Source organism: Somniosus microcephalus, chromosome 4 (genome assembly GCF_052327205.1).
Source record: "Somniosus microcephalus isolate GS21.2 chromosome 4, FLI_Smic_1.0, whole genome shotgun sequence".
NCBI lineage: Eukaryota > Metazoa > Chordata > Chondrichthyes > Squaliformes > Somniosidae > Somniosus > Somniosus microcephalus.
This window is the reverse complement of record NC_140990.1, coordinates 33,171,130-33,194,263: the sequence shown is the minus strand read 5'-3', so window position 1 is coordinate 33,194,263 and position 23,134 is coordinate 33,171,130. Positions and strand designations below refer to the sequence as shown.

Here is a 23,134-nt window from a genome sequence, read left to right as displayed (position 1 = left end):
AGGTACAGCACGGGTTAGATACAGAGTAAAGCTCCCTCTACACTGTCCCATCAAACACTCCCAGGGCAGATACAGTACGGGTTAGATACAGAGTAATGTTTCCTCTACACTGTTGCATCAAACACTACCAGGGCAGGTACAGCACAGGTTACATACAGAGTAAAGTTCCCTCTACACTGCCCCATCAAACACTCCTGGGGCAGGTACAGCTTCGGTTAGATACAGAGTAAAGCTCCCTCTACACTGTCCCATCAAACACTACCAGGGCAGGTACAGCACAGGTTAGATACAGATTAAAGCTTCCTCTACACTGTCCCATCATACACTCGTGGGGCAGGTACAGCACGGGTTAGGTACAGAGTAAAGCTCCCTCTACACTGTCCCATCAAACACTCCCGGGGCAGGTACAGCACGGGTTAGATACAGAGTAAAGCTCCCTCTACACTGTCCCATCAAACACTCCCAGGGCAGGTACAGCATGGGTTAGATACAGAGTAAAGCTCCCTCTACACTGTCCCATCAAACACTCCCAGGGCAGGTACAGCACAGGTTATATACAGAGTAAATTTCCCTCTACACTGCCCCATCAAACACTCCTGGGGCAGGTACAGCTTCGGTTAGATACAGAGTAAAGCTCCCTCTACGCTGTCCCATCAAACACTACCAAGGCAGGTACAGCACGGGTTAGATACAGATTAAAGCTTCCTCTGCACTGTCCCATCAAACACTCCCAGAGCAGGTACAGCACGGGTTAGATACAGAGTAAATCTCCCTCTACACTGTCCCATCGAACACTCCCGGGGAAGGTACACGGACATGTTACCGATACCTTACCTGGATACCTAGGCTAGGGGAGGCACTCTGGAAGGTATGGGGAGCTGGGACTTGTCCATGAAAGTAGCTGAAGGTATGAAACAATCTACAGCAATGATCGGGTGTTAGTCGTGTCTCAGTGGGAGCACTCTCTCTCTCTCTCTCTCTCTCTGTGTCTCAGTGGGAGCACTCTCTCTCTCTCTCTCTCTGTCTCAGTGGGAGCACTCTCTCTCTCTCTCTCTCTCTCTCTCTCTCTCTCACTCTCTCTCTTTCTCTCTCTCTCTCTCTCTCTCTCTCACTCTCTCTCTTTCTCTCTCTCTCTCTCTCTCTCTCTCTGTGTCTCAGTGGGAGCACTCTCTCTCTCTCTCTTTCTCTCTCTCTCTCGTCTCTGAGTCAGGAGGTTGTGGGATCAAATCCACCTCCAGAGACTTGAGAACAAAATCTCGGCCGACATTCCAATGCTGTACTGAGGCAGCGTGGCACTGAAAGAGGTGCTGCCTTCGGACGAGACATTCAAGCGAGGCCCCATCTGCCCTCACAACTGGACATTAAAGATCCCATACAAAAGCAAAATACTGCGGATGCTGGAAATCTGAAAAAGAAACAGAAAATGCTGGAAATACTCAGCAGGTCAGGCAGCATCTGTGAAGAGAGAAACAGAGTTAACGTTTCAGGTCAATGACCTTTCGTCAGAACTGGGGTCATCGACCTGAAACGTTATCTCTGTTTCTCTCCGCACAGATGCTGCCTGACCTGCTGAGTATTTCCAGCATTTTCTGTTTTTATAAAAGATCCCATGATGTTATTTTGAAGAGCAGGGGAGTTCTCCCTGGAGTCCTGGCCAACATTTCTCCCTGAACCAACATCACTGAAACTGATCATCTGGTCATTATCACATTGCTGTGTGTGGGACCTTGCTGTGCACAAATTGGCTGCTGCATTTCCTACATTACAACAGTGACTGCTCTTCAAAAGTACTTCATTGGCTGTAAAGTGCTTTGGGATGTCCTGAAGTTGTGAAAGGTGCTGTATGAATACAAGTCTTTCTTTAACAAAGGAGAAAAGGCCCAAAAATGGAACAGTCGGTAACAGGATATCAATTAGTCTCCTCTTATCTTAGAGACATCAAGGACTCGATACAAAGTGTGTTGAAACAAAGCAGATTTATTTGACTTATATCCAGAATATTAAACTGCAGCCCAGTTATAGGGGTTATTAACATCAGCAGAAACAAACCCCAACTGTCAGAATGAACATGGTTCAGTCCTGGATGTCATTAACAGCAGCAATAACAGCAGAATCCAAATCTTGCAGTCACTTGTGAACTCGCTGGTGTGTCAGCAGGGTGGATGAGTGAATCCCTTCCCACACATGGAGCAGGTGAACGGACTCTCCCCAGTGTGAACTCGCTGGTGTCTCAGCAGGTGTGAGCTGTACAGAGCCCTGGTTAGAACCCATCTGGAGTATTGCGTTCAGATCTGGGCACCGCACCTCAGGAAGGATATATTGGCCTTGGAGAGGGGTTGTGGTGCAGATTCACCAGAATGATATCGGTGCTAAAAGGGTTAAATTTCTTCAATAAACTCAAGCAGTTTTGTAGGATGTGACTATCTTTTCCAGAAGCGGTGTGAGTCTCTCCAACGGCCCCTTCTCCTCCCCGGTGATCATAAACAGCATCTCTTAGGATCCCCTCAAGCATCTTCCCTGTGTTGGAGGTCACACTGATGGGCCTGTAGTTCCCCAGCTCTTTTTGGAAAATGGGAACTCTGTGAGCTGCCTTCCAATCTCGGGGAACAATCCCTGACTCTGTTGAGCTGTTGATGATACAGGCAAGGGCAGTGGTGGCAAAATACGGCCCGTGGGCCATTTCCAGCCAGCCAGTGGATTCAATCCAGCCCGCCAAGGCCTGGCTTCGAGGCCGAACATCCGCCGCACCCGACCCCAGCCCACATAACATCAGGAGTCGGGTCATTGTCTCCGAGGCAGCAGGGGAGTCACAACCACAAACAGCGGCGGGCAAATGGAATCTGCCGTTTGCTGCATCAATGTGTCTGGCTCTGCTCCATGGAGGAGCCGCCAGATTTCCAGTGTCACCCACCCCCGGCCCTCCGATCTGCAAGCTCCCTGTCAGCCCTGGTTTAGCGGTTGGAGCTGGATATTGCACAGACGAGGCCCGACCATCAAAATGGCTGGGTCCTCTCGCCGAGGACATTGGACAGGCAGCACCATCGCACCGCTCGCCCGATGTCCACCCAGAATGAAAATCAGCCCCAAGAAGTCTAAGCTCAGCAATCTCAGCAACGTCAAACACATCCAAGATCCCCGATCAGCTGCAAGAGAAGGATCGACATTCCATTCTTGCCCATGTGCCAGTTGCAATTGAGCCTTTCTTTGAAAATGAGCCTGACTGAATGATCTGATCTGTGGTGTTTAATGGACTTGGGAAGCCAATCATATTTGGAAATATGAAACTGAACCCTGTATTTATTGAAAATATCAAATCTACCTTATTCAGCTGACTGATGCATCTCAATGGCAAGAGCATTGCGATAATAAAGGTTTGCAAATCAGAGCTGAATTTGATATTTCCAATAAAATCAACCTCAATGCTTCACAAATCCGAGATGTTCCAAGAGTTTTCAATGCGGAGGACCAGACTGGATGATGATAAATATTTGGACATCTCCAAGCACACTGCCTGACACTAGATTGTCCTCCACATTACAAGCTGTCTTATCCTCTTCAGCAATGCACATCTTCAAATGAGAGAAAAGATCATCGTGCGTCTGGGTTTCTTCCTGCGCAATGGACCTCCAGTTTGTTCCCATTGGCTCACTCTCACTGCATGTGAAGAGATCACTGCTTTGCTGTCAGATCACAGGCCAAATGTCAGAATTAAAGCAATTGTGGTGATAAGAGTAACTGGAACATTATTAAGGATCAGAACCAAACTATTGTCAGGAGAAATTTGCTTGGGTTGTGTTTGGAAACAGCAGGGGGTGATTTTAACCTCATGCACCCGGCGGGAAACTAATGCGATTAGATCGGCCGCTTGTTTTACACCCCGCCCGATTTCACTTTCGACTGAAATCATTGGAGAGCAAAATTGGGGAAGGTGTAAAACGAGCAGGAAATTCAATCCCGTCAGGTGGGGGAGGTTCAAATTACCCCCAGCATATCTGAACTAGAAGGACAACTACTAAAAACGGCCAAAAGGACAATAAAATAACTGTGGAAACAGCCTGAGCAGTTCCGCAGCAACACGACTCCCCAACTGGGAAGCTTTCTGCTTTTTAACCTCGTACACTATTTATCTACAAAGTACATCTCTAATTATCATCAACAGCAAGCTGCAATATCACTTATTGGAATATGACTGTTTGACTAGTAAGAGTTTAGCCAAAGAACTACCTGCAGTTATTTTACAAATATAGGGGGAGAAATTGGGTATAGCCCCGTTTGGGACGCTAGTCCTGGCGATGTGCAAAGTTTAGCGCCAGGCGCAATTTAGCACCACCTGACGCGATATTGGGTTGCAGCGCCCCTGAAGGTGATTGCGGCGCTAAATCAGGCGCTGCACGATACTCTTAAGGCGCTAACCCGGCGGCGCAACCCAATTTTGCAGCGGCGGGGCGCAGCGCAGGTGCTGTCAATAATCACTTTTCCCGAGACACACTGGCGCCGGCCAGCTCTTAAAGGGGCGGGTCATCAGCCACAGGCACAGAGGATAGCCCTTGTCCCCGAGAAGCCAGCCTCCTGGCTGAGCTGGGGCCTTGAAAAGGTCTGCAACAGAAGTCTGGCGCAGGATGAAGGCGTCGTGGCTGCTGCCTGGGAACTGCGCATTCACTGCGAGGATCAGCTGTCGCTGGTCACAGACCAGCTGGACATTCAAGGAATGGAACCCCTTGCGGTTGCGGAACTCCTCCGCATTCTCTACAGGCGCCCGCAAAGCCACGTGCGTGCAGTCAATGGCACCCTGCACCATGGGGAAGTCCGCTATTGCAGCGAAGCCCTCTGCGCGCTCCCGCTGCTTGTCCGGGGTCATTGAGAAGGAGATGTACTGCCGCCTCCTTTTAAATAGGGCATCAGTCACTTGACAGATGCAGCAATGCACCGCAAACTGCGAGATGTTGGCTATGTGCCCAGTTGCGGCCTGAAAGGGGCTGCTTGCGTAGAAGTTTAGGGCAACAGTCATCCTCACAGCCACCGACAGAGATGTCCTGCACCTTATCTAAGGCTGCAGAACTGGCTGAAGCAGGTGGCACAGCTCAGTCACCACCTCCTTTCTAAAGCGCAGCCTTTTGATACGCTGCTCCAGCGACATGTTCATGTAGGAAAACTGCTGTTGGTAAACCCTGGCCGCGTAAGGTCTGGTGTGGCGACGTCTGTTGGTCCTCCTCTGTCTGGCCATGCCTGCCCCTCTCTCCCTGCGTCTCTGTGCCCTTTCCAGATGATTCAGCAGCAGGACGTTCCCCTCCAATGCAGCCCCCATAATAAGTGCGCAAAGAAAGTTTTGCCGTTGGAAATGCTCACCAACAGCAAGGTGATGGTCAGAAGGCTGAAGTTCCTCTGCCAGCGCTGGCTCAGTGGTGAAATGGCTCGCAGTGTGCAGCCCAGCAACTCTCTGTAACTCTCGAAGAAGCTGTGAGCCAAAAAGGCTGCCGCTTTTAAACCACACCAGTGCCCTTTAAATAACACCCCTCCAGCCCAAGAGCGACTGGGGAAGGCTCCAGGTAAGCTGTCCTTATTAGCGCCAGGCGCTACGGAGGGGGACGCCACTGAATTTCCGGTCTGGGGCACCCAAAAGGCGTTGCACACTCAAATGGCGTCATGGTCTGCCTGTGCCCGTGAGCAGGTGCTAAGATTTAGCGCCAGCGCTAAATGTATGCTCAATATGGGAAGAGGCGCTGGGTTCACTGCGCCTGGCCAAAAATTGGCTAATGCCCCACTTCTTGGCCTCTTTAGGCGCTAATTGGAGGTGCTACCAACCGAATTTCTCCCCCATAGTATTTTCTTACTTTAAGCAAATCCTTTGAATTTTCTTTTGCCGTTTACTTTTTGATGTGTGTTTTTTTCTCTTTAGGTCCCTGCATACAACCAAAGCATTGTCAGCTGAGGGAACAGTTGGGCAGCTTGCTCTGACCCTGCCGTTCTACTGTGACCCGTGGGGTCTCACCCTCCAAATGTACTTCCTTGTGGGGACATGCTCACTTTCTGTTGACCCCCCTCTTTCTTCCCGACAGTCCAGTGGAGATTAAGGATTTGCAGTGTGAGGGAGAATGGGCAAAAACCCACATCCCACCATTCTTTGGTGCCATTTGTTGAGCTGGCATGCTGTGCCCGTCTCCATTAATGACTTCTGATGTCCTTCAGTTTTTTGAAGCAGAAACAGTGTCCACAAAGAGCTACTTGTGCTTCAAAAGACTCGAGCCGCTCGGCCAACCAGCCACGTGGACTTTCAGTCCAACATATAATCCATTGATCGATCAATCACTCATTTCATTCATTTAGTAACGGCAGATTTTACTATCTTACACCACATTCTGTGTATTTAAGATAGCATCTGATGACTATTTGAATTTATGTTGATAAATTATTGGGAGGGTAGAAGTGGTGCGATGCTCAACACTAAGAGTCGGACTGTTTCCGATTCACCAATTGAACACTTTGCTCTCACCAACGTGCGTGGGCCCTTTAAATGTGCTGCGCGGTTTCTCTCCCAGCGGCAGGAGCTGGTGAGCGGCCTGCGTGGGACCTCGCCATTGCTGCGCCACCGTGCAGCCGCGCACCTTAGGGGCAACATTGGTGTGCGGCCCTCAACAGCTCACTACATCTTGTTAAGTGGCCCTCCAGCCCCAATCACTGCCCACCCCTGCCCAAAACCATCTTTAACGGGATTCTGTCTCCTGACGGAGCTGGGAAAGATTTTGTCATTATTACCACAATTGAGCACCATTTTCTTTTCCAAAGATCTCTGAGCTTCTCTAATGGCTGCTTTTGTCTCCCTCAACTGTGGGTGATATTTCTCTCTATTCTTCTGTAAACTGAATTCATCTTGATCTGAACTGGGTTCAATGTAAGATAGTTCAGGGAGTCAGGCATCATTGACCCCTAGACCTATGCTGGCCGGTAAAACCCCAGACATTTCCTTAGTAAGGATTCCTCTGGTTCCTCGCCATATATTTATGAGGATACCGAAACCCAGCTTTCTTACCGTCCACTCCTGGAGGCCCCACTCCCTGAGCCTACAACCTTCAGCAGGGTCAGTGGTGGAGTTCAACAGCAGGAGTGAACCCAACTGTCAGAGTGAACAGGGTTCAGTCCTGGATGTGATTAACAGCAGCAATAACAGCAGAATCCAACCCCTGCGTTCACTTGTGAACTCGCTGGTGTGTCAGCAGGTTGTATGACCGAGTGAATCCCTTCCCACACACGGAGCAGGTGACTGGCCTCTCCCCAGTGTGAGTGCGCTGGTGTCTCAGCAGGTTGGAGCTCTGAGTGAATCCCTTCCCACACACTGAGCAGGTGAACGGCCTCTCCCTAGAGTGAACTCGCTGGTGTGCCAGCAGACTGCAGTTCTGAGTGAATCCCTTACCACACACTGAGCAGGTGAACGGCCTCTCCACGGTGTGAACTTGCTGGTGTGTCAGTAGGTGGGATGAATTCGTGAATCCCTTCCCATACACAGAGCAGGTGAACGGCCTCTCCCCAGTGTGAACTCGCTGGTGTATCAGAAAGGTGGTTGAATTTGTGAATCCTTTTCCACACTCAGAGCAGGTGAATGGCCTCTCCCCAGAATGAATTCGCTGGTGTGTCAGCAGATCCCTTTTGCTTTTAAAGCTTTTCTCACAGTCAGAACATTTAAAAGGTCTCATGTTTGTGTGAACAAGTTGGTGTCTCAGTAGCTGGGATGACTGAGTGAGTCCCTTCCCACACACGGAGCAGGTGAACGGCCTCTCTCTCCCCAGTGTGAATTCACTGGTGTGTCAGCAGGTCACTTGACTGAGTGAATCCATTCCCACACACTGAGCAGGAGAACGGTCTCTCCCCGGTGTGACTGCGTCGATGAGTTTCCAGCTGGTATGGGTAATCAAATCCTTTCCCACAGTCCCCACATTTCCACAGTTTCTCCCCGGTGTGACTGCGCTTGTGTTTCGCCAGGCCAGAGGATCGACTGAATCCTCGTCCACACACGGAACACGTGTACGGTTTCTCCCCACTATGAATGGTGCTTTTTGCTTCCATGTTATGTTTGATGATATTCAGGTCCCGATGAATAGAGTGACTCTGTCAGATCTTGATGTGATGTTTGAGTTAAATTTCCTGTCTACAAATCCTGCCCTTCGAATACCCTGTAAAATGAATATAAAACAAGAAAAAGGGAGCGTGAGAGAACCTACAAAAACACAAAGACAGGTTGTGAAACTGAGCTCAATGAATCTGGGAATTTGTGGGGCCGGTACTAGTAAAAAAGTAATGATGAAAGCTGCTGGATTGTTGTAAAATCCCAACTGGTTCACTAATGTCCCTCAGGGATATGGGGATTGGGCGGGAAAGTCAAGCTGAGGTCGAAGATCAGCCATGACCTTATTGAATGGCGGAGCAGGCTCGAGGGGCCGTATGGCCGAATCCTGCTCCTAATTCTTGTGTTCTTATGGAAGGGAACCTGCCACCCTACCTGTCCCGTGACTTCTACCGCCTAGAAGGAAAAGAGTAGCAGCTCCATGGGAACACCATCATCTGCAAGTCACACACCATCCTGACTTAGACATATATCGTCATTCCTTCATTGTCACTGGGTCACAATCCTGGAACTCCGTCCCTAACAGCACTGTGGGAGCACCTTCACCACATGGACTGCAGTGTTTAAAGAAGGTGGCTCACCACCACCTTCTCAAGGGCAACTAGGGATGGGTAATAAATGCTGGGCCATCCAGCAACACCCACATCTCTAGAATGAATTAAAAAATCTGCATATGTAAAATAGATTAAAAGCCTCTACAGAAATGCTTGTTCCTAAAACAATACTCTTTTACATTGTAGGGACAGTGTCTGTTTAACAACCTAATCTCCCCAGAATCCACCTCCCTTGACAGTCCCACATTGGAAATTGTTGGGTCCTCCTGGGCTCAGAAGTACTGGGGGTTAAACCCAGCAGCTTCTCCTCCATCTCCACTCCAGTGCAAACTGAAGCAACAAAAAGACCTACACAGGCGGCTAGGGACCGACTTCCGCATCCAGCGCCCGCCCTGATACAAGCCGGCTCTGGATTGGCGGCTCTGCTGTGTCGATCCAGTTGTGGTTTCTCCTGTCCGGGTTTCCTGGTGCCGTGCTCATCAGTCACCTGACAACCCATTGTTAGCGGAAGCGCGTCATCCTCGGTCCCAGGGACCGCCTCAGGAGAGAAGATGGCCGCGCATGCACCGTGCTGCAGGTGGAACCGGTCCATCTTTCCTCCACCAAGATGGCGGCGCGTAACCCGGGCCTGTCACCGAGAAAAAGCCTCACCGTAGCCGTCCGGCGGAACACAGACCGGGCCGCTGGATCTCATTCGGGCCTGAGGCCATTCTCCAACTTTGTAAACCCTGCGGCGCGACCTACCCGCAGTTTATTAATCTCCCGACCCCGCTCCCGCCGACCTGCAGCTCCGCCCGGTGACCGCGCGAGGCTTTCTTTGTAAAGTCGGTGAGGGACACGTGACCCGGGCCCACGGCCTGATTGACGGGAGCTTCCGACCAATAGGGAGCGAGCAGGGCGGGGCTGGAGGAGCGAGCCGGCGGCGGGCCCTCCAAGCAATCGGGGAGCCCGAGGTGCGGGACTAGCGCCGGCTGATTGTCTGATCCGCAGGGCAGCGAGTTTCCCCAGTCCCTTGTTCAGGGCCCGGGGCCAGGGGAGGCTGTGGGCCTTTATTCCCCTTATTGGACACAAGGCTCTTTGTCTGACAACACACTGGCTCAGGTTTCAATAGAGACTTTTTAAATTCATCAATAAAAGCAGATAAACCTCGTGCTTCTGTAGAACAAACTTTTTAATATTTGGGAGTAAAAGTACAAGTTTCTTTCCCTCTGGGGAATTTATTATTAGTTTCAGGAAACAACAACAACCACTTGTATTTATAAAGCACCTTTAATGTAGTAAAACGTCCCAAGGCTCTTCACAGGATCGTTATAAAACAAAATTTGACACCGAGCCACATAAGGAGATATTCGGGTCTGTAAGCTTTCTCACAGCAGCACCGTGTGGACAAGATGGAGTCAGGGTCCCTGGGCCTTCTAAACAATAGCAGTCCTTACAGATGCCTGCAGGCCAATGACAACTCAGCATGTGATCACATGTGAATATAATAGGTATTCCTTACAGATGCCTGCGGGCCAATCATAAATCAATATGCAAATGTTACATCCCCTTTCTTTTAAAAGAAAAATGTTATGCATTACTTTTGAACCTTTCTTCTACATAATGTTCTCAGTAGCATCAACATGTAAGTAAACTCAACATTTAACTAGCACTGAAAACATCTCAATGTTTCAATAATGATGTACAGTTTTTTTAGGGCAGCGATACGCCTACACCCTTTGACAGTTCACAAGTCAAGGATAACTCTAGGCTTGACCTCTCGTCCCGAACTTGTGTGGTATGGAACTGAGCATGCTCCCGAATCGGTCAACAATTCCGGTTCAGGTTTAGGTTCAGTTAAGTATGATGGCCTAGAAATTCAGTGGGCCTTGCGCCCACTTAGCGCCTGAAGAGGTCTTTTGCGCCGGCGGGGTGGTAGCGCGGAAATTGAGTGCAGCGGTATTGGCGGCGGTAGCCGTTAGCGCTGCGCCGGGACCGATGATGTCATCGGTGTGCGCGGTGGCCCGTAACGCCCCGAAACCACGCCGATCCCCATATTTATTTGCGCCCGCCTCCTCCGAAGCGGGCGCAAACAGCGAACAGAAAACGGGGCCATCCTGCTGCCATAGTGGGGCGCTTTAAAGCTGAAGGTGCGGCCGGCCGCTTTTTCGGCGGCCGCCTGCCCGCACCTCCTTCCCCGGCCTCCTCCACCCCCCCCGCGGCATTGCCGGCTGGTTTCCGTGGAGCCCGGCACTTCTCCGTTGTGCCGGGCTCTTTTGCCGGCACTCGCGATCGGGGCTCCGGCCGTTGCAGGCACCTCCCCCTTAAGAGAAGGAGGAGGCCTGCAGTACCGCAGCCTGCCGCACCGCATCGGGTGGCGCTGCGGCAACTCGCGCGCCGATATTCAGTTGCAGCACCCCAAACGGAGGCGGGCACACCCTGGTATAGCGCCCGCTTCCGAATTGGGGCGCAGAAGACGAATATACGGCATGCGCTAATGCCTCCCCGCCCAGCGCTAACTTTTGGGCGCGAGCGAGCTGCCCGCGCCCAAGTGAATTTCTAGGCCGATGTGTTTTGTGTATTGCTCTGTTCATCACACTCTGTTGAACTGATCCTCTCGTTGGAATGATGGTGTTGTTCCTTGGTGTTCAGGAGGTGCCTGCGATTGCGGCGGTACACCTGTCCTTCTGGGGTGCGGACGTGATACGATCACTCAGTGTCAGCTGGCTGGATGACGACTGCTGGATTCTCCATTGTGCAGCGGCAGCAGTAGTCTAGCTGACCTGTCATAGTATCTCTTTTGGTGTTGCTGTCTCTGTACACGTTTTGCATGCACTTGCTTGCAGCTAACGACCTCTGGCTGCAGCTGCTGGTTGGTGCTTGGAAGGATTGAGCGAAGTCTACAGCTCATCAACAGCTGTGCTGGTGACTTGAAGTTGTCAACCGGAGTGTTGCGGTACTCAAGGAGACTGATGTAGGGGTCTCTTTTGTCCGCTTTGGCTTTGTCCATGAGTGTTTTTGCAATCTGGACAGTTTTTTCAGCAAGACCATTACTTTGAGGGTAATGTGGGCTTGATGTGACATGTGTGAAATCCCATGCCTTGGCAAACGACTCAAACTCTTTTGATTTGTATTGGGGCCCATTGTCTGAGACTAAGGTCTCTACAATGCCATGCCTGGCAAAGGCTGCCTTTAGCTTGTGGATCACAGCTGCAGATGTGGTGCTGTGAAGCTTGTCCAATTCAAAAAGTCTGCTGTAGTAATCAACAGTCACTATGTAGTCCTCGTTGTTCCATGTGAACAGATACGTTGCCGTGACCTGCCAGGGCCTGTCTGGGATACGGTGAGGTATCATGGGCTCTTTGACATTTGATGGGCGGTGTGATAAAAATGCTAACTTCCGGGAAGTTATGTCATCACTTCCTGTGAACTATGAACTGTGAACTATGAACTGTGTACATACCTCACTTCCTGTCATATGTCACTTCCTGTTGGACTGGTATAAATACTGGTCTGTTCAGTATTGTAAGAGGCTTCTACCAGAGGCATGGTAAAGACCTCTCTTGTATATAGTGTGTTTATAAGTTACTTAAAGCTTACTTTAAAGTTACTTGATGGTAAGTCTCCTTTTTCTTACATCAATTTAAGTAACTTAGTATTTACACTGACAAATACTAGACCTTCAGACAAACTCAGAAGTTAAGGATCCAGGGAACCACCCATCATGGAGAAAATCCTTAGACCTATTCGTCTGGACTTGGACCCGAATACACCAGCAGCTGGCAGGGTATGGAAGCATTGGTATCGTACTTTTGAGAATTTTCTGGATGAATGTAAAGTGGATGCTCCTGCTAAATTGAAGATACTTGTCAATTATGTGACCCCAAAAGTGTTCGAATATGTTGATGACTGGGATAATTACGAAGAGGTGATTCGGGCACTTAAGAAACTGTATGCGAAGACCCCAAATGAGGTCTATGCTAGACATCTACTGGCCACAGCCCGACAAGGGCCAGGGGAATCAATTGACGAATTCCTGCAAGAACTTCGCAGGCTCAGCGTAGATTGTAACTTTCAGGCAGCCTCAGCTGAGCTGTACCGCCAAGAAATGATTCGTGATGCTTTCATCTGCGGGATTGCCTCTCCATTTATACGCCAGCGTCTACTAGAAAGTAAAACACTTGAGCTACAAAAAGCTTTTGACCTAGCTTGTTCACTGGATTTGGCAAAGAGAAATGCAGACCTCTATCAGCTGCCCAGATCTCGATCTGCTGCTGTAGCTGCAACCAGACAATTCAAGCGGTCTCAGGTGAACCCTATCATGGGGGAATCTAATTCTGATAATTCTGATGAAGAAGAGGAGGACGACCCCACTTTAGCAGCCTCTTGGCAATCTAGGAAGGAATGCTTCTTTTGTGGAGATGCTTTTCACCCTAGGAAAACCTGCCCTGCTCGCAATGCAATCTGCAGTTATTGCGGGAAAAAAGGACACTTTGCTAAAGTTTGCCTATCAAGGGCCTCTACGAGGGCCAATCCAGCTAAGACCTACCGAACTGCCCCAATTAGGGCCTATCAAGATGCTCCAGCTAGGACCTATCAAGCTTCCTCTCGAGCTCTCTCCCGAAGAAGCACACCGAGAGTTTTAGCCACTCTCTGTGCAACGACACCAATTACAGCTGCTTGCCCACAGAACCTGTCTCAGGCAGCCACAAAAATTTCAATTAAAGGGCATACCTTAGATGCCTTAATTGACTCAGGAAGTACTGATAGTTTCATTAAGGAACAGATTGTTGCGAAATTGAAACTACATGTCTTCCCATCGGACCAGGCAATTGCGATGGCCCAGTCATCACTTAATACCAGAATCTCCGGCTTTTGTGTTGTTGATATGACACTTCATGGTCGTATGTATCCCTCCACCCGACTTTCGGTGCTCAAAGACTTATGTAGTGATCTCCTCTTAGGGCTGGACTTCCAAAAACAGCATAAGAAACTCACCATTGAGTTTGGTGGATCCAAACCCGGACTTACTATTTCTAATATACCATCTAAATTACCTTTTTGTGCATTATCAGCAGCTTCACTTGATGAACCCTCATTATTTGCCAGTATTCCGCCTCAATGCCAACCGATAATAACGAAATCGCGGCGCTTTAATCAGGAAGACCAATCTTTTATTGCGGCTGAAATCTCTCGACTTCTAGCAGAGGATATCATTGAACCATGTTCGTCGCCCTGGCGGGCTCAAGTCGTCATTGTCAAGAACCCTCTAAAACCTCACAAACAGCGACTATGCATCGATTATTCGCAAACCATCAATCAATATACCGACTTGGACGCCTACCCATTGCCACGCATTGATGATATGGTTAATAAACTGGCCGAATACAAAGTGTTCTCAACTTACGATTTAAAAAGTGCCTATCATCAGTTACCCTTGAAGGTCTCAGATAAGCAGTACACAGCCTTTGAGGCTAATGGACGGCTGTACCAATTTCGTCGCCTCCCATTCGGGGTTACTAATGGAGTGGCTGCCTTTCAACGGGCAATGGATGGCCTGGTTAAGCAGGAAAACCTAAGGGACACTTTTCCCTATCTTGATAACATTACCATTGCAGGTCACGATCAACAGGAACACGACTCCAACCTCCAAAAATTTCGGGATGCCCTCCATCGCCGTAATTTGACCCTGAATGAATCCAAATCTGTTGAGTCGCAACCGACCATCAACATCCTTGGCTACTGCGTAGGCAATGGTATCATTAAGCCAGACCCAGAAAGACTTCGCCCGCTCCAAGAGCTCCCGTCACCTAAGAATCCGGCTTCTTTACGTCGGGCTCTCGGTCTGTTTGCATACTACGCTAAATGGATTCCTCATTTTTCGGACAAAGTCCAACCCTTGCTGCATGCTAGATCATTTCCACTGGGAACAGCGGCTGTTGCAGCCTTTAACCTTCTCAAAAAACAGTTGGAGAAAGCGGCTCTTCACTCCATCGATGAGAATCTCCCTTTCGTGGTTGAATGCGATGCCTCGGAGGTGGCGATCTCGGCTACTCTGAATCAGGAAGGTCGTCCTGTAGCATTTATGTCCAGGACCTTACAAGGTGCCGAGCTACATTATCCTCCAGTTGAGAAAGAAGCCACAGCCATCATAGAGGCAGTACGGAAGTGGAACCATTTTCTAGCTCGCCAGCACTTTACATTGATCACGGACCAACGATCAGTCGCCTTCATGCTCGATAATCGAAAACGAACCAAAATTAAGAATAATAAAATACAACTTTGGAGGATGGAACTGGCCTCTTTTGGTTATACCATTCTCTATCGGCCTGGCAAGGAGAATGTGGCCCCGGACACCCTCACACGGGCATTCTGCTCCACTATATCATCCTCCACTCTCATGGATGTCCACAATGGTTTGTGTCATCCTGGCGTTACGCGCATGCTACATTTCGTACGATCACGGAATCTCCCTTTTTCCACTGGAGATGTAAAGAAAATGTGCTCAGAATGCCGGCTTTGGGCGGAATTAAAACCTCAGTTCTTCCGCCCCTCAGCTGGTATACTCATACATGCAACCCAACCGATGCAACGACTTAGCATCGATTTTAAGGGCCCAGTGCCCTCTTCAACTCGGAACACATATTTGCTCACCATGATCGACGAATATTCACGTTTTCCGTTTGCCTTCCCCTGCTCCAATATGCTGGCGTCCACAGTAATCTGCTGCCTTGAGCAGGTATTTTCTCTCTGTGGCATGCCGGCTTATATTCACTCAGATCGGGGTCCATCCTTTATGTCAAGGGAACTCAAGGACTACCTCTCAGAACGGGGAATTGCAACAAGCAAAACAACACCATACCATCCCATCGGAAATGGGCAGGTAGAGAGGTATAACGGTATCATCTGGAATTCCGTACGTCTCGCTTTAAGATCTCGGGGCCTACCAGACCAGCAATGGGAAACAGTGCTTCCGGATGCATTGCACTCTATACGGTCCCTGCTTTCTACAGCCACAAATACTACACCTCATGAGCGGTTCTTTGGATTCCAGCGTCGCTCATCTCATGGGACATCACTCCCATCATGGCTAACTACTCCTGGACCTGTATTACTCCGAAGATACGTTCGGACGTCTAAAAATGACCCTCTCGTAGACGAGGTTGAACTAACCGATGCCAACCCCACCTATGCAAACATACGATATTCCGACGGCCGAGAATCTACCGTATCATTACGGGATCTGGCTCCCTGCCCACCAGGACCTAGTGGGACATCGGGTGATGGCATTTCACCAGGAAACTCTTGGGACCTATCGGGTACCCCTCTCCAGGATCCTGATCGGACACCAACTAGCTTGGTGCCGGTAGAACCCCGTGCTCAAGGTTGCGACCCTCCCAGTACCGCGCATGAAAGTACTGATCCGCCACAGACCAGCTCTGCACCTCCCTCTGAACAGAGGCAGTCCGACTTTGAACCTATTGGGGCTCGTACTCGAAGCCATGATCTCCCCGACCCTTCACAGGGCAATCCAGGCCACACAGACTCTGACCAATGGCCAACCGCATGTAAGCGGACCAGCGACCCTCTACGACGGGAATCCAAACGGGTGCGACTCTTCCTTGTTCGGCGGCTGCGGACCAAAAGGTAGACCACAGCCTTCTAATCCTGCAGGAGGGAAGAATGTGATAAAAATGCTAACTTCCGGGAAGTTATGTCATCACTTCCTGTGAACTATGAACTGTGAACTATGAACTGTGTACATACCTCACTTCCTGTCATATGTCACTTCCTGTTGGACTGGTATAAATACTGGTCTGTTCAGTATTGTAAGAGGCTTCTACCAGAGGCATGGTAAAGACCTCTCTTGTATATAGTGTGTTTATAAGTTACTTAAAGCTTACTTTAAAGTTACTTGATGGTAAGTCTCCTTTTTCTTACATCAGGCGGCATTCTAGACAAATGGAACATTTTCCGACAATGTCCTCAATGTGTTTGCACATTCCGAGCCAAAATATAATGTCACGGGCCCTTTGTTTGCATTTTTCCATGCCCATATGTCCAGCATGAATTTTTGTCAACATCACTTCTCTGAGACTGGTAGGAATAATGATTTTCTCCCCTTTGAAGACGATTCCGTTGATTTGTGACAGTTCGTCTCTGTGGTTCCAGAATTCAGATATGCTCTGAGGGCATTTCCTCCTTTCCTCAGGCCATCGTTCGTGTATGACTTTGCTCAGCAGTGTGAGTTGTGCATCTTTCTCTGTTTCTGCTTGGATCTCCTTCAGTTTTGAGTCACTCACAGGTAAACTGTTGTACACCATGTGCACCTGCACATCCATGCCTTCACTGAGGCTGCTGTCCTGGTAGCTTGTGGTCGGATTCCACAATGACTTGTCGGCCATAGACGTACTGGTGGAAACGCTTACATCCAAACAGAATTGCATATAGCTCTTTCTCGATTTGAGCACAGTTGATTTCACTGTCTGTGAGAGATCTGGAAGCATAGCCGATGGGCTTTCCTTCTTGCTGTAATACTGCACCTAGTTCGTACTTTGATGCGTCCACTTGTAGTCTGAGCTCTTTGTTGGGGTCGAAGTAGGCAAGAACTGATCCTAGTTCTCTGGTGATTAGGTCTTTCATTTTCTGAAATGCTGTGTCATGTTGTTAGTCCCACAGGAACTCATTGGATTGTTTGAGCAACTGACGCATGGGTGCGTTGATTTCGGAGAGGCTCGGGGCAAACTTGGCTAAGTAGTTAACCATGCCTAGTGCTGTCTCTAGCTCTGCGCGGTTCTTCGGCGGCTCCATCTTCTTGATGGCGGAGATTTTCTCTGGATCCGGCTTAATGCCATCAGTTGAGAGGCGATGCCCAAAACAACTGATCTCGGTGGATCCGATTATGCTTTTCTCGAGGTTGAGTCGGATACCTTTCTCCCGTGATCTTTGTAGCATCACACGGAGGTTCCTGTCATGTTCCTCTCTATTCCTGCCATAGATGAGGATGTCGTCTACGATTGCAACTACTCCATCGAGGCCTTCATAGGTTTCGTCGATCTTCCGCTGGAATTCATCCTGAGCTGAGATAAGACCAAATGGTAAACGCAGAAATTGGTAGCGTCCAAATGGTGTGTTGAACATTGTTAGCTTAGATGACTCTTCCGTGAGCTTGATAGTCCAGTATCCTGATCGTGCGTCCATTACACTGAAGTAACGTGCTCCCTCTAGCTTGGGTGTGATGTCATCTAGCGTTGGTAGAGGGTAGTGAGGGCGTTTGATAGCCTTGTTCAAATCTCTGGGGTCGAGACAGACTCTCAGCTTGCCTGTACGTGGTTTCTCAACCACTACTAACGCGTTGACCCACTCTGTCGGTTCTGTTTCCCGGATGATGATTTCTGTATTCTCCATGCTCTGCAGCTCCTCCTTCAGGTGACTACGTAGAGCAAGGGGTATCCTTCTCGGTGGGCAAACCACAGGGGTTGCTGCTGGGTCAAGGTGAATAGTGCATTCACCTGGGAATAGTCCGACTCCTTTGAAAACGTCAGCAAACTCTTCCATGACTGTCTGCTTCTCGACTGGTGCTGTCAATGATAGCACTAGCTTGCCGAGGTCCATGTCTAAACATGCCTTTAGACCTAGCGCTGGAGGTGCTCGAGTGTCAATAATGTAAAAGTTCAACATCATGTCGCTTTCTTTGTACTTGCATTTCATCACGCATGTGCCTTTTACAATGAGCTGCTCACCCCCATAGCTGGTCAGTCTGCGTGAGGTGGGCTGTAGCTCACACTCATCCTTCAAGCTGTGATACTCACTCAGAGGAATTACATTAACCTGAGATCCAGTGTCTAGTTTAAACTTAAGCTCTTTGCCTTGTTTTCCTATCTCAATATCGGCAAAGGCTTGCTCAGTCTCTGAAATCTGTTTTTTCTGTGACACAGAATCAATAAACAGTTCCTCTGCATTTGGCTCTCTATCTGGCATTTGGCTGTCACTCACTGTGTGTACTGCTTTTCCAAAAACAGTCTTGCAAACTTTAGCAAAGTGGTTCTGTTTACCACATTTAGTACATTGCCCTCCTTTTTTCCATTCCAGTTGTTTCCACAATATCCACAGTTTTTGAAGCGTTTTATGTCTGTGTCGCCCATTTTTAGAACTCTTGCTGTTCTTTCTGTTCTGAAACACGCTCTCTGGGCAGTGTTCTTTGATGTGTATCTATTAACTGCGTGCACTGTCTGTTCACTCGAGCTGCTCGTGGCGCCTGTTATGGTTTTCAACTGTGCTTGGGCTATCTCGTGTGATCTAGCTATGTCCATAGCTTTGTCCAGCGTTAGCCCGGACCCAACATTCAAAAGTTTCTTTCTCACTTTAGCTGAATGTATTCCAAACACGAGGGGATATCATCGAAAACTATAAAATTCTGTCAGGCCTGGACAGACTAGATGCAGGAAGGATGTTTCTGATGGCCGGGGAGTCCAGAACCAGGGGTCATAGTCTAAGGGTAAGGGGTAAGCCATTTAGGACTGAAATGAGGAGGAATTTCTTCACCCAGAGAGTGGTGAACATGTGGAATTCTCTGCCACAGAGGGCGGTGGAGGCCAGTTCATTAAATATATTCAAGAAAGAGTTGGATATATTTCTTAAGGCTAAAGGGATCAAGGGATATGGGGAGAAGGCAGGGACAGGGTACTGAATTTGGATGATCAGCCATGATCTCATTGAATGGGGGAGCAGGCTCGAAGGGCCGAATGGCCTACTCCTGCTCCTATCTTCTATGTTTCTATGCGGTCTCTGACCATCTCATCTTTATCTGCATATACACAGTCTTTTACCAGCAGTTTTAACTCAGTCACGAACTGTTCAAACGACTCACTAGCTCCTTGTACTTTCTCCTGAAACTTGTACCTAGCGAATATCGTATTTGTCTTGGGCATCACATATGCTTCAAAATGGTCAAAATAACTTTTCAGTACCTTTGCTTCATCTGCGGTGAGAGACCATGTGTTAAAAATGTCTCTCCCTTTTTCTTCGATCCACAGGAGTAGGTAGCTGCATTTTTCTTCCTCTCCTTTTCTTTTCAACGGACCCGAGAACATTAATTCCACGTGTTGCTTGAACTTGCACCATTCTCTATGTAAGTTCAAGGATTCCCAATTCATTCGAGGTAAGGGAGCTCCAACGATGTCCATTTCAAATCCCTGTTCTGACACCATCTCTTGTTTTGCACACTTTGTACAAAAATAATAAATTGCAGGACAACGGAGTATTACAGTTTAAACTCTTTTAATGAAGCATCAGGTCTGTAAGCTTTCTCAATCAATATAGCACCGTGTGGACAAGATGGAGTCAGGGTCCCTGGGTCTTCTAAACAATAGCAGTCCTTACAGATGCCTGCAGGCCAATGACAACTCAGCATGTGATCACATGTGAATATAGTAGGTATTCCTCACAGATGCCTGCGGGCCAATCATAAATCAATATGCAAATGTTACAATGACCAAAAGCTTGGTCAAACAGGTAGGTTTTAAGGAGCATCTTAAAGAAGGAGAGAGAGGTAGAGAGATAGAGAGGTTTAGGGAAGGAATTCCAGAGCTTAGGGCCCAGGCAACTGAAGGCACGGCCGCCAATGGTGGAGCGATTAAAATCGGGGATGCTCAAGAGGCCAGAATTAGAGGAGCGCAGATATCTCGGGGGGTCGGGGGGGGAGGTTGTCGAGCTAGAAGAGATTACAGAGATAGGGAGGGGTGAGGCCACAGAGGGATTTGAAAACAAGGATGAGAATTTTAAGGATGAGACACTTGAGGAAAAGCAGGGAGTGGGGAGGGTCAAGCCCTTATGGGACAGGGTCGTTAATTCTGTTCTGCGACAGTTACTGGGACAGACTGTATCTCCCCCTCTCCTCCACACAGGGATTTGTGGTAGTTAAAGGGACAGTGATTCTTCTTGTTCTGCAAGATTGTAATTAAAGGGTCACTACTCTGAGATGGCTGTGAACTTTTAGTGCCGCCAGCCTTTCTAAAACATCTTCCTTTCTTTGAGGATCTGTGTGAACTCGCTGGTGACTCAGCAGGTTGGATGAACTCTGAAACCTCTTTGCACAGTCAGAACATTTAAAGGGTCTCTCATCGGTTCTGGGGCAGGAGGGATCTGGTTAACAGTGATCACAATATCAGTAGGTTTAAAGTAGTTATGGAAAGGGACAAAGAAAAATCAACAGTGAAAATTCCCAGCTGGAAGAGAGCCAATTTCAGTGATGTGAGAAGGGATCGAGCACAGGTGGACTGGAAACAAAGATTGTCCAGGAAAACAGTGAATGACCAATGGCAGGCCTTCAAGGCTGAGATAGTTCGGGTACAATCCAAGCATATTCCCATAAGGAGGAAAGATGGGGCATCCAAAGCTAGAGCTCCCGATGACAAAGGATATCGAGGTTAGAATAAAACAGAAAAAGGAGGTTTATGACAAATGTCAGGTACAGAATACAGTCACCTGACAACCCATTGTTAGCGGAAGCGCATCATCCTCGGTCCCAGGGACCGCCTCTGAAGAGAAGATGGACACGCATGCGCCGTGCTGCAAGGGGAACTGGTCTGTTTTTCCTCCACCAAGATGGTGGCGCTAACCCAGGCCTGTCACCGAGAAAAAGCCTCACCGCTGCCGTCCAGCGGAACACAGACCGAGCCATGGGATCTCATTCGGGCCTGAGGCCATTCTCCAACTTTATAAACCCTGCGGCACGGCCTACCCGCAGTTTATTAATCTCCCGACCCCGCTCCCGCCGACCTGCAGCTCCACCCGGCGACCGCGCGAGGCTTTTTTTGTAAAGTCGGTGAGGGACACGTGACCCGGGCCCACGGCCTGATTGACGGGAGCTTCCGACCAATAGGGAGCGAGCAGGGCAGGGCTGGAGGAGCGAGCTGGCGTCGGGTCCTCCAACCAATCGGAGAGCCCGAGGGGCGGGACTAGCGCCGGCTGATTGTCTGATCCGCAGGGCAGCAAGTTTCTCCAGTCCCTTGTTCGGGGCCAGGGGAGGCTGTGGGCCTTTATTCCCCTTATTGGACACAAGGCTCTTTGCCTCACAACACACTGGCTCAGGTTTTAATAGAGACTTTCTAAATTCATGAATAAAAGCAGATAAACCCCGTGCTTCTGTGGAACAAACTTTCTAATATTTTGTAGAATCATAGAATGGTTACAGCACAGAAGGAGGCCATTCAGCCCATCAAGCCTGTGCCGGCTCTCTGCAAGATCTCTTCAGCTAGTCCCACTCCCCACCCTTTCCCCATAACCCCAGGCCCCATTATTAAAACACTCAACATTATCCGCTTCACACACCCAGGGTGGGCCTCAGGCCCCGAACAAGAGCCTTCGGGCCGGGCGTTTGCCCCGAGCGGGGCGGCAGCTGCGGGGCTTTCTCCCGGTGACAGGCCCGGGTAACGGCCGCCATCTTGAGAGGCTTAGGGGCAGCAGGGCACATGCGCGGCCCCCTTGGCCAGGAACCAGGAGGAGAGAATCTTGTCCATTTCTATCCTGCACTCACAGTGATGGCTTTTGTAAACTCCTTTCACAGGCTGTGAGAAGGGCAGCATTTACACACCGCAAACTCAAACCAAAAATCACATCAAGATCTGACAGAGTCACTCCATTCATCAGGACCCGAATATCATCGGCCTTTGAATGTGGAAGGAGAAATGTTTGCCTGTTCTGTCTGTGGGAAAAGATTTCAAACATTAGTGTGACTGGAAAAGCACTGAGACACACACACCCGAGTGAGAGTGTTCCAGTGCACTGACTGTGGAAAGAGTTTTAACCAGTTACACAGCCTGAAAAATCATCTCACCATTCACAGCAGGGAGAAACCATGCACGTGTTGTGTATGTGGACGAGGCTTCAACTGATCATCCAACCTGGAGAGACACAAGGACACCCGCACCACGGAGAATCCGTGGAAATGTGGGGACTGTGGGAAGGGATTCAATTACCCATCTGAGCTGGAATCTCATCGATGCAGTCACACCGGGGAGAGGCTGTTCACCTGTTCCGTGTGTGGGAAAACATCATTTGTTTCCCACTTGGCGCAAAAAGAATATATTAATGGCAACAATTCATTTGAGTTGATTTGAAATAGTTTAGTTCACCAATTGAATCATGTTTCTCTCATTGTATTTCCCAACTCAGATTCATGGCCTCATTTATTCTCTTCCTCTGAGCCCCTGAACCTCATCTGGCAGCGTAATGTTGGCGAGTGGTGATTGATGGCCCTGGGAACCAATAGGAAGAGAGTTCAGAGGCCGGAGGGCCAAGGGAGCAGTGCATTCTGCAATCAATCACGGTGTTTGAGGGGCGGAACCTGAGTCGGGTGAGTCAGTGTGAAGCCGTTAAACAATTTATTATTCTTTTAAAACTTAAATTGAGATTTCATTTGCCAAAAGAACAGTTTAACATTTGTCAGTATTTTGTTTCCCTGGAGTTCCTATTATGAGTTTCA

The 23,134-nt window shown here is 49.0% G+C and overlaps 1 pseudogene; it reads right to left on the bottom strand.

Moving 5' to 3' along the window:
• Positions 1-23,134, bottom strand: part of LOC147118571 (uncharacterized) — a 175,432-nt pseudogene that overhangs the window by 30,505 nt on the left and 121,793 nt on the right.